Genomic DNA, 12839 nt, shown 5'->3' on the forward strand with positions numbered 1-12839 from the left:
TATTTCTTCCACACCCTAAGCAAAGAAATTCTTATGATATGAGATTTAAAAACCCGGTCCATTTTTTTATTAAAAATTAAATAGGCATGCCATCCAAAAAGTAAATCCCAGCCTTCCAAATGGAGTATTTCTACATTTGTTAAATTCACCCAATCACTAATCAATGTTAGTGCCACCGCATCATAATACAATTTCAAATTTGGTACCTTGAGTCCACCTCTCTCACGGAAATCTTGCGTAATTTTAAGTTTGACCCTTGGTTTCTTCCCTGCCCAAATAAATTTGTTAATACCTTTCTGCCATTCATTTAAGTTAAGTTCATTCTTTAAAATAGGTAACATTTGAAACAAAAAAAGAAACTTTGGCAGAACATTCATTTTAATAACTGCAATTCTACCCATAAGAGATAACTGTAAATTATTCCAATTCATTAAATCCTTCTGTACCCCAATCCACAACTTTTCATAATTATTTTTATACAGTTTTGCATTAGAAGCAGATAGTGTAACCCCCAAATATTTTACCTTGTCCACAACTTCAAAATCTGTTAAATTAACCAAAGTCTGTTTATCACAATTGGTCATATTTTTTGGCAATATTTTGGTCTTATTATTATTAATTTTAAAACCCGAGACACACCCATATTGCTGAATCAATTGTAATAATTTAACTACCGAATAAGTAGGTTGATACAAAGTAACAACCAAGTCATCTGCAAAAGCTCTTAACTTATATTCTTTTTTATTAATTTCTATTCCTTTTATTTCTTGAGACTCCCAAATTTTAATCAACAAAATTTCCAATGTTAAGACAAATAATAACGGAGATAATGGACATCCCTGTCTTGTACCTTTTTCTATTGTAAAAACCTCTGATAAACCCCCATTTACAATAAGTTGAGCAGTCTGTTTTTGATATATATTAGATAAAACTTGTAATATATTTTGTCCAAAATTCATCTCCTTAATTAAACATAACATAAACTGCCAATTCAACTGGTCAAAGGCTTTTTCAGCATCCAAAAATATCAGCCCTGCAGGGACTTGGTTGTTTTTATCTAAATATTCTAATAAATTAATAATTTGTCTAACATTATTTTTCATATACCTTCCAGTTATAAAACCCGATTGGTCCTTATGTATAAGCTGCTGCCAAACCCCCATAAACCTATTGGCTATAATTTTTGCAAAAATTTTATAATCCACATTTAAAAGAGATATGGGCCTATAGTTCTTAGGCAAGGTGAGATCTTGGTCCTCTTTTGGAATCAAAGATATAAAAGCATTACGCCATGACGGAGGGATCTCTAAGCCCTGTAATATATTATTTAAAAGCTCACATAACGGTTGAGTCATCTCTTCTACTAAAGTTTTATAATAAATAGACGTCAACCCATCCGTACCCGGCGCCTTGCCTAATTTCAATTGCTTAATAGCTATCACAACTTCCTCATTGGTAATTACACCATTAATCTCTTTTTTTTGATCTTCTGTTAATTTAGGAAAATTAGCTTTACTTAAATAATTGTTTATATCTGTAGTTTGTACATTAGTACTCTTATATAATTTTTGATAATAATCTAAAAAAGATTTCTTTATCAATTCTTTCTGATAAACCAATTTACCATTATAATTTATTTTTTCTATAATTCTCTGTCTCTGTTTCTTTCTTAACTGATAAGCCAACCATCTCCCTGGTTTGTTAGCATTACAAAATGTATTTTGTTTCATGAACAATAAGTTGGTTGCAGCTTGATCAGCCATCAACATATTAAATTGTGTTTTTAACAATTCTATAGCTCCTTTAACTTTTCATCTAAAGGATTTGAAATTAAAAGTTTCTCTTTTAATTTAATCTCATCTTCTAATTCTTTACGTTTCTGAGTCTGCTTCTGTCTATGAAAATTGTTCATATTTATCAAAATCCCACGCATAAAGGCTTTACTTGCATCCCATACCATTGACATTGATGTTCCCTTATTCATATTTAAAGCAAAATATTCCTTTAAACATTCCTTTAGTTTTTGAACATTTTTTTCTTGTTTAAATAAATTCTCATTCAACCTCCAGGATCTCCTCTCTTCTTTCTCAGCGACCAATTCCATCCAGACTGGACTATGGTCTGTCCCAGACTGGTCACTTTCTTGAGACACATTTGATCCCAAGTCATAATTTTTGTTGCCTAAATCATGGCTGCTAGAAAAGCACAAATTTACTGTACAAGAAACAGAGGCATCTGACATGGTTCCGAAAGAAAGCAGATTTTCAAAGAATTTTGAGGCTTTTTCCTCTAAAAGAATCTTTTATTATTCTGCATAGCTTCGGCACTAACAAAGTTAAGCCAGAAACTGAATCCTCCCTCCCCCAAGCATCTGTAACAAAGCATAACTCACTCCTTCATTTTACAGTCATCAATCACATTCTCCAATTAATGTGAAGTGAGAGGTGCCCCTCCCATTGCAGCTGAGCTGACCTTGGCCACACTGTGCCCAGACATTGTTATGGTTAACTTGCATACTTTCCCATCCCTTAAACTACTACTATCTGCCTTAACTCTAGAAATGCTATACAGGCTAAATAAAACAGGTTTGCTTCTTCATATATGGCAAGCAAGAACATCCGATGTTAGCAGTCTTGACAGCATCATTGTGTGAAAGAAACACTGGACAGCCACTTGTCTGAAATGATATAGGGTCTCCTGCTTGAGCAGGGGGCTGGACTAGAAGACCGCCAAGGTCCCTTCCAGCTCTATTCTGATTCTGATTCTGCTTTGAATGTACAAAATCACAGGTTCTGACTGACATACGGCTATAAAAGTTTTTTCATAAATCTTTGGCTGCACACATATTCTTCACTTTCCAGCCCAATATGGTGAATTCCCTGTTAGAAATCCTCCAAGTGCTATCTAGGGGACAACTTCCTTCATGATGTGCCTGATTGTAGCCCAAGCAGGAGAAGCACAACCAGTAGTTTCATGCAAGCTGAAGCTTCTACCTCTAACTGTATATCAATATTATATCACAAGTTAGGGTGAGAAATATACATTGTGACTCCAAGCCTTCTGCATGGGCATGGGAGGGGAAATGCAATATTGTGGTGGTGGAACATTGTGCTGCTACCAGGGTTGAACTATAACATCATGGTGTAATATGCTGGTAATTAATACCTCCATTTGGCTCTATTTAGACATTTCAGGCTTTCTTTGTACATATAGGTATCTGGTAAATGTTATCAAAATGACATTGAATTTTGATTCTATCATATAAATTGATGCAAATAATGTACTTACAGCATTTGTCTGATGATATCATGCTACAGTACATGAGATAAGGATCTGGTGTCATTCCATTCTCTCTTGTGCATATCCATGCATACAGTTCTGTCACCCTCTCTCCAATAGCAATACACCAAGGGAGATCAGTGAGACAGTGTGAATGAATGCTTACAAACAGCCGGGTATTAGATGAAGGGCAAATTATGGTTACAACACACGTGGAGGTTAGAGGCATGAGGAGGTGTTCTTTCCCCACTTGGAGATTTCAATTCATTCAACAACTGTCTAAGCAAGGTTTACATATATTTGCCTTCCTAATTGCAAAGCCAACAGGGACTATATACACCAAAACGGTTGTCATAAATCTGTTATTCTCCAGAAATCCCACTGAAATCTTAAAAGGTCAAAACTGCTTTGTAGTTCTTCATTATGGAATCATCTTCTAACTAATGCGGCAAGAAGGATCTTACCAGTTGTATGCACATACTTTTAATTAGGCCAAAAAAAGCAATTAAAAATTATACAGACGCCTCCATTTGCCTTTACTGAGAAAAACTTGTCGAGATTCCAATTACTATTAAAAATGTGTTTTAAAAGAATGATAGAGTTTTAAATTAACATAGAAACATTCCTGACAAAGAGCATTCCTGGCCAGTGAGATTAAAGAGAAGAGCAGTTTTGTTTTTCTTTCAATCTGCAATATTAAAAAAAATAAAATAAAACTAAATGACTAGTGATAGAGCTGGCTCTATATCAAGATAGAGTGCATACCCACATCAGGCATCAGATTTTAAATTATAATTTCTAAATTTAATTTATTATAATTTGAATGGATCTAGACATAGTCACATTTAAGGCACTTCTTTGCTGTCACTGTTGTCATCCTTTATTTTTTAAAGCAGCATAATACTGGCCCACCACTATACTCTTTGACACCAGTATCAGAAAATATAGTATTTCCTCGAGCTGATCAATATGAATAGTAAGTCTGTCAACTTGTCAAATGAGCATGGCTGCAGCCATCTTCCTTATTCATTTTCAGTTGACACATTGAAAGGAGGGAGGGGGATTGCCAGGTGCTTCACTAGTCTAAATAAACTTTTGCCCCATGGGAACCAAGATCATTGAGACTTCAGGCTGGGTATTTTGTGAAAAACCCACCAGGAAGATGTATTGGGGAACATAGTTGCTTGCATAGCCTTAGGGGTGGGATTTCTTAACTTTATATTGGGGAGTTGTTATGTGTGTCTTCAGACTTGGTTTAACTTTTGATGTACTGTTACTTTGTAACTAATAAACATGTTCTTTGAGGAGTTCTGCTTTATTTGTCTCTGTCTGTCGGAACCATGACAAAGTCATTGTCCTGAGATCAAGTTGCATTTTTTTTTAAAAAAAACTATGAAAACAAGGAAGAGGAGGAGGAAGAAGAGAAAGGAAGAAGGAAGAAGGAAGAAGGAAGGAAGAAGGAAGAAAAAAGAGAAGGAGGAGGAGGAGGAGGAGGAGGAGGAGGAGGAGGAGGAGGAGGAGGAGGAGGAGAAGTCTTCTGTGGAGTCTATATATGGATGTAACAATGGACACTTTTTAATGTTAGCAGATGGTACAATCAGGAGAAAAGATGGGCTTGGAGTTTCTTTAGAAAATCAGACAGTAGAAGCTCCAGGTCGCCCATAACAAGATCATCTCATGTTGTTATCAGATCCTACATTCCTGCAATGAAAAGTTATAATTTACATTGCTTTTGGACTAGAACCCATAGTCTCCTGGTTTCTAGCCTAGTGCCTTAACCACTACACCAAACTGACTCAGTACAAAATGAGAAATGTACATAGTTTAAGATCTCCAACCACTTTGAAATATTTGTGGCAATGCAAGGAAACCAAAATGACCCATGCTCATGACCAAGAATACCTGTCACTGGGGCTGTGCCTTACTGCACCTCATTATAAGGTTGACTTTTAGTAAATGTATTCTGAGTGTCTGGATCAGATAGGTAGAAAATTTCTTAGAAGAGAAGCCTTATGCAACCTATACCTTAGATTGCCCTTGGTAACACATTGGTATCCAGTTCATCATTTCCACTATGGAAATGGCCAGGAAGTATATAGGCCACTGCCTTCTGAATCAGCTGAAATTTCCATGAGAATGAAGTATCTAGATGAGGTGGGATAACTTCGTTATGCAAAGCCTTAAAAGTAAGTGATGGTTTATGTATTACAATTCCTTTGTAAACAGCCATGCTGGTATTCAACAAAAAGAGAATGGAATACAATAATACTTGACAGATAATGGACACCTAAAAAAAGATCCAGGAAACTGAAACCTGGTAGGAATAACTCCCCCTAACAATCAAGGTATGATTCAAAAATTCTACTCTGTCTCCACCTCCTTTTGGCTTGAGCCTGTGGTTTCTTTAATGTATATTTAATCCTCTGTAATCGTGATTCTTCTTATACCAATATTTATATTTGTTTTATATTGCTATTTTTATTATTTTGTAAGCCCCCCCAGAGTCACTTTGGACAGCAAAATGGGTGGAATATGATATATATGATATGATATGATATGATATATCATATCATGACATGATACATGATACATGATACATGATACAACACAACATAATATAAATGCTTTTCCAGTTTAAGGATACGGGAATCTGCAGCATTAGAGATGAATAGTTTTGTCCAAGAACAGATGAAGGGAGGCTTTTTCATCTTACCTTTTCTTCAGTCACCAAGCAACTTGGACCAATCTTCTGTTCAATGGGACATTCACCATATCTATGAAGGTAATGCTAATACTTCCATATTTTTTATTATTTTCAATTTGACTAGAAACAAAATCTCTTTAAATAATATTAACAGTGCACAAGGCCTTGCTTAAAAAGTAATTATTATTTCTTTTAATGTTAATTGCATTTTTAATTTTGCTTATGGATTGACATCCTTTATTTCAGCTAAAAGTATACCTTAGCCTAATGAATAGACCAGGAAATGAGGACCTGATGCACAGTTGAGCTCATCTTAAGGTGGGAAAAATAGATGGCCACCTTGCTCTGAGTTCTAGCAATAAAGCCACTTATTGTTCACCAAATTTATTTTTATATCTTGATTCACAGCATTCTGGTTTTGAGGTAAACAGTCAGTTTGAGCTAATGTACATACAGATCTGATTTCAGCAAGTCTTGTTATTTCATTTTTGCAAATGTGCCACCTAATAAAAATGCAAGCACAAAGTGTACATGCTTTTGTGACTTAAATAGCAGATCCATGAATTCTTGACAATCATTGAAAACAACTATGAGAAAAGCAAATTTAAATGTTTCTCACTCTGGTCCTGTAAAAAATTCTATTCCCTTGAATATTTTGTTTGTATTTCAAGGCAAGTTCCTGTTTATTGGGAATGAAGACTTTCCTTGAAATGCAGAAAGCAGTTTCAGAGAGGTAGTGTTTGTCTAAATCAGGAATGTTTTGCTAACTGAGCTCTAACCCCTGATTGAGAGAGGGTTTCAAGACTCTTTCTATTCGCATGGAAATTGGCCAGTTTTAGAGACAAAATGGGATTATTGAGAATTTATTTCATAAAATGGCAATTCATACAGCGTTTGGACTAGGAATCCTGAGACCTAGAATACAAAGGCTCAGAATAGAAAAGCTGATGTAAGAGATGACCAGGCTGAGCCAGAGGGAGGAGTCAAATGTATCATAAGTATCGCGTCCCTTTGTGCCCACAAGATATCTAAATCCAGCCCACTATGAATTCCATTGACTCTTATCTACTACCAATTTGCTTTGACTGTTAGAAGTTCAGATTCTTATAGAGCGCTTAATTTAGAGCACTAAATCTTTATACCCATTTGAACTGCCTGGACTTTCTGGTTTTCCTGCACATGACAGCTTTTCTCTAAAGTAAGAAGATTTTCTTATTTATTTATTTAACTTATTTAAATGGCCTTGGTCCAAGAAATTGTTACATTGAAAACATTATTATGGCTGCCTTGGTTTTTTAAAAGAAAATGCAGAGAATGTATTTATTTATAATGTTTATTTATTTATTTATTACATTTATTTGCTGCTCATCTCATTTTGAAGCGACTCTATTGCCCTTGTGGTACATATTTTGTATATTCCATTTAGTTGATTTTTATGATTACTCCCCCCACACTTAATCTACTCAAAAAATAAACTTTGTGGTCCTGCCCACCAAATAATATTGCTCAGTGAAATCTAACATTGAATTGCAGGAGAGGGGAAAACTAATTATGAAGGAAGAAGAAAACTTGATCTGAAAGAAACCTTTAAAGACATCTGTTCCTATTTCTGCATGTGTTCATTAGGTTCTTCCATGGTTTGTATTAAATAAACGATGCCTATTGGCTTGAGGTGAGATGACAAATTTGATGCTCGTTGATTCATTTGATACTGGTTTGAAGAACAAGACACCTAATTTCTCAGGCTCAAAGGGACCATTTTAGGAGAAGAGAGATTAGTGGTTCATTATACTCCACACTCTCAATTTCAAGCCCAAGTTAATTATTCTCAGGGAAGCCTATATTCCTTACAGACTCACTAAATGAGTTTAGGAATGTATGTTAAAAAGAAGAGAGACAGAGAGTTTGACCTTTCCTTTTATGTTCTGAACTACAGGAGACATAAAAATCAATACTGCTAAATTTGACCAAAAGTGTCTCTAGCCCAGAACTGTCTTCCATACTACCAACCTAGTGGTGGGTAGAGAAAAACTAGGTTCTCAAGTAATACCTTAAGTTTTTTTTGATAAAGTCCTTTTTTAAATATACTTAAGGATCAATCTGTATGTATTCCCCTATTTTGATGAAGAAAATGACACAAATCAGTGGTGGGATTCAGCCAGTTCGCACCACTTCGGCAGGACCAGTAGCTAATTTTTGGTTGCCCAGGACTTCCGCAAGTGGCATCCACACAGAGAACCGATTGTTCACATATCTGAATCCCACCACTGCACAATGACTGATTCTGTTCAACACCAGACATTATTATTCCTCAAAAGCTTATTTGAATATCTCTTACTTGATTCTGTTTAGAATGCTTGGTAGCTGCAGCTGATGCAGAGTGCAGTGGCTAAGCTTTTGAGTGGAACATCTAGTCCTACACTGGTAAGCAACTATACTGTCTGAAACTAGCCACTAATTACTTACAAAACCAGATTTTGTCCTATTGCATTGGAACTGCCCTGTCCTTGGAGGTGCAATGGGTCAGCAGTTGAAGCCATTGGCCTTATCAGCTAGAAAACTGACAGCCTGGGTTTGAGACCCAAGCACTTGCAATGGGGTCAGCTCCCATTCCTTGCCCCAATTTCTGCCCACCTAGCAGTTTGAAAGCATACAAATATGAGTAGATAAATAGGTACCACTTTGATGGGAAGGTAACAGTCTTCTGGGTGCTTTTGGCATATAGCCATGCTGGCCACATGACACGGAAATGTCTTCAGACAACACTGGCTCCCTTGGTCAAGAAATAGAGATGAGCACTGTGCCCTAGAGTCAGACACTACTGGACATAAAAATCTTTACATTTATCTGCTCCGTTCTTTGTCCAGATCTTTGCTTTCCCCATATCAGTTCAGTAAGATTATCAAGGAATATTCTTGCTTGTTCCAAAAACTAGGCTACCACATCTTGGTTGTATAAATCTGAATGACAACTTTCTTGTTCAGTTATTCAGCCACTTTCAAATTTTCATTGCTATCATAATTGTCTGTGGAAACTGCTTTTTTAAGTTCTTGTAAACTCATGCTGGTGATAGTAGGTCCCAATTTGCCTTCTGTTGGCCTTCCTATCATCTTTGATTTTTCCAAGGATCACGGTCATCTTTCAAGTATTCTTATCATTGTATAATGTGTCCAAAGTAGTTAAGATTTAACTTTGTCATTGTTGCTCCAAGTGGGTACTCTTATTTTACTTCAGCTGCTATTAAAAAGATTGGATGTATTTATGATTCATATTCTTATGATCTTGTATTCACTAAGTTTTCCTCCAGCACCAGAATCCAGGGGGATCATTTTTTCTTCATTCAGTCTTTCAAATGGTTCAGTTTTCTCAGCTATATTTTATAATTTGGAAAACCGTGGTCTTCACAACAAATCTCTCTTTTTTTTTGTCAGAGTAATATCTTTGCTGTGAATATTTTGTCCAAATCTGTCATAAGGTCTTTCCCAAATAGCATACATCTCTTAATTACATGGTTTCAGTCAACCTTCCTTGTGAATTTATATCCTAAGATAAAATACTTACCTGATGATATCATCTTTTGGGGGGGAGGTAATATTGGGGAGCAAACTGCTGTTACAGTGTTGTCTTTCAACTTCAGCAAAGTTTCCTTTGTTAAATCAGCACTATCAGAAGATCTGAAAATGTTGGTCTTTCTCCCACCAATTTTAATTTCTATTTCTTCTTGTCCAGCATTTCTTATATTTGGTATATAAGGACAAATGTATAAAACCATGACATCTGTCTTTTTCTATTTTGAACAATTACTTGTTTTTAAGGGTTGTTCATGATTTATTGGGATGTACACATTCAATAAATCTTTGTATAATATAAAATGTCTTCTGGGAAATCCCATACTCTTTCCATTATCTATTGGATGCTCACTATATGATCTCAGGTGCTTCTGCTCCTTCTGAATCTAATTTATACATCTGGCAGTTATCATTGCATGCATTGCTGAAGTATGAACCACAAATGGTATCTGGAAATATGGCTGGGTTAGGAGGGGCTTGTCATGTGCTTCTGTGATTTTTGCAGTTTGCAATGTGTTTGCTGAGCAGGTTTTTTTTTTCTTGTTCAATGTTATTTTAGTGTTGTCTTTCATTGGATTGTTGTTTTTGGGATATGTGGATGTGCTCACCTGCAAGTAAGTCACATGAGGGCACACTTCACGCTGTGCTATGGAGCTTCTCAAACAAAATCATACACAGATTTTTTTGGCAAACTTTTGCATTTCTATCAGCACCTCCTCAAACAAATATGGTTTTGAAGCCAATAAATAATACAAACAAAATATTTCAAAAGTTAACTCGAAGCCATTTTCCATATCTGATCATTATAACTAATTTACCATTGTTGGGAGGAACTCCCCCGTTCGGTCCTTCCAGCCGGGATTCCCCTTGACGGCGCAGAAGAAATAGATTGTGAAGCCAGCTACCGGAAAGAGGTTTAATTTCGAGGATCAGCGTTGAGTGACAATTCAGCTCGAGTCCCCGGCTAGCTAGACAGAATGATCTTTAAACAGGGGTTTTTATACCCTTTTGTGGTTTCCAAACTTGTCATTTCTGATTGGTAACAAACTTACCATTTCTAATTGGTGAGTTAAAATTTGTCTTTCTTGATTTGCTGGTTTGTGACTATTGTTAGTTCCTTTTTCTTGCCTAAAAGGTGTTAATTACTTTTATTGTTGTGTGTTAATCCTGATTGCTGCTAGCTGGTTCCTCATTGTGTTTGTGTCAAGTGTTTGCTGTTTAGCCTCAGGCTGCTGTTGACCCAGTTTAGTTGGGGTGTTCCTAGGTTATTTCTTAGTTGGGCTGGGGAGGGGGTGTCCAACTCTCATCAATTCCCCCATTTTGGGCTATCACTGGAGTATCAGTGATTAGCCCAACTGGTTCATATATACGGTGGTGGTGATCAATTTGGCACATCATGGGAGATGTTTTCTTGCTTTATCCCTTGCTTCTGATGGGAGTTGTGCAGACCTTTAGGCATTTTAACCCTAAAGGAATTAATTGGCATAGGCAACAAAGGAGGGCTCCACCTATTATGACTGTGATTATACTACCAATAAGAATTTTCAACCAATGGAAGTCTGGTAACCATGAAAAGAGCCAGGAAAGGTCCCAGGATGACTGGTTGTGCCTAATGTTTTGTGCTAGTTCTCTTAAATGTTGGATGTCACCTTTAGCTTCCAGTCAGGTTTGCATACCCCCCAAAATTCTTCACAGCCATGGTTCTCCTTAGTACATGACCACTGGCTGCCCAGTTTCAAGGGTTGTTTCCTGCCTTAGCTCTTAATTCAGTGCATCCAGGTTTGTAATACCCAACTGCCAGGCTATTAAATTTTCTTTAAATTGCACATAATGAGTTCTAGGAATCCCAATCTGAGCTCAACAGTGCAAAATATTCAGGGCATAAGTTTGGGATTTTTCCTGTTGCTTCCTTAGTCAGGGCATATGAATTGCAAATCACCTGAGGGGGCCTAGTTCCCTCCCCCTTGGTATCTGTTGGAAGTTGGTCCCACAAAGCTTTGGTGCAATAGAGCAAAAATCAGCCTGGGGAACTTCACTAAAGGTAGATGGAGGGGATAGACTCAAGTGTGATTCTGAATGGTGTCTGTGTGTGTGTGCATGTATATGCAGCTACTTTTACAAAATAGTCAATACAAACATTCTGGATCAATTTTCCCTCCCACCAGATAGAAGTCCAAGGTGTTCAGCACTTGTTCTGCCACATATTCCTAAATGCCATCCCTCCATTAATACATTCAACTGGCTTGTTACAATACAAACGGGGCAAGAAAGAAAAGTTTACAATGAGTTTCCACCCTCCCCCCACAATCTAATTCTCTCTTCTGAGGCTTCACATGGCACCACCTTCCTTCTGCAGCTCTCATAGGCATCTGGGTAAATGGTAGGACTTGGGAAGATTTTCCACTCAGATTGCATGGTGGCTTTTTAGTGGATGGCTGGATTCAAAACTCAATTCCATGGCTCAAATGGATGGAGGCAGCATCTGGGTCTGTGTGTTCTGCTTCCAAAGGCTTGGGAGAGGGTTTCAGGGCTGAAAGATACAAGAACAAGGTCTCCCCCCCTTTCTGGGTGGACTCTACCAGGAGAGGCAGACAAAAGGTATGGAGAACAAAGGACAGGAAAAGAATTGGAAGGGGGGTAGCTTGCAGGCAGTTTGAAAAGGGCATTAATACTGCAGTTATTAAACATAGACAAATGGGGAACAACAAAATGAAATGTTTCACATTTGCAACATATTATGGACAAGAACTTGCAACTTGAAGAGGAGAAAAAAAAAATGCTAGGCAGCTTGAGAATGCTGAAAACTCCAAATAATTTTAAAGCCTAATATTTTAAGGTGTGCAACTTTCCAGAGGTAGGAGAACATTTATTCTAAAATAGACCACATCATTTTAGAGATTGAGAAATGCTTATGTTTCAGAAAGCTTCATAGTAGTTTCACCAGTAAGTGATAGGATAAGAAAAGTAACTTAAGAAAATTATTTCCCCACACAATCAGACTTGAACTTCAAAATGCTCTTGTAGATAGACACACATTTTTCAGGAAAAGGATAGATAGATAAAACACATACAGTAAATGCAAGTGAAACTTTTCCAACTGATAAACTTAAAACAATCCCTCCTAGTAACTTAAGGCTGTTCTTGAGCGTACACACAGAGAAAGAGGAAAACAAACAAACAAACACAATTTTTTTTCTTCACTCTGTTTGTTGGCCAGACAAACAGAGTGAGGTATTTCCTTTTTTGTGGCTTATTTTTAAACATAATTTCTAGTAGAATTTAAAATT

The 12839-nt window shown here is 36.7% G+C and overlaps 1 long non-coding RNA gene across 1 annotated transcript in view; it reads left to right on the forward strand.

Annotated features, from left to right (window-relative positions):
• Nucleotides 1-10570: 10570 nt before the first annotated feature.
• Nucleotides 10571-12839, forward strand: part of LOC120298211 — a 52754-nt gene continuing 50485 nt past the window's right edge. The window contains exon 1 of the long non-coding RNA XR_005554000.1: nucleotides 10571-10616. This is a non-coding gene — a long non-coding RNA (uncharacterized LOC120298211). The remainder of the gene's footprint in view (nucleotides 10617-12839) is intronic.

The sequence above is a fragment of the Crotalus tigris genome, unplaced genomic scaffold (assembly GCF_016545835.1).
Source record: "Crotalus tigris isolate CLP2741 ecotype Arizona unplaced genomic scaffold, ASM1654583v1 scf7180000023780.715972, whole genome shotgun sequence".
In the NCBI taxonomy this organism is placed as follows: Eukaryota; Metazoa; Chordata; class Lepidosauria; order Squamata; family Viperidae; genus Crotalus; species Crotalus tigris.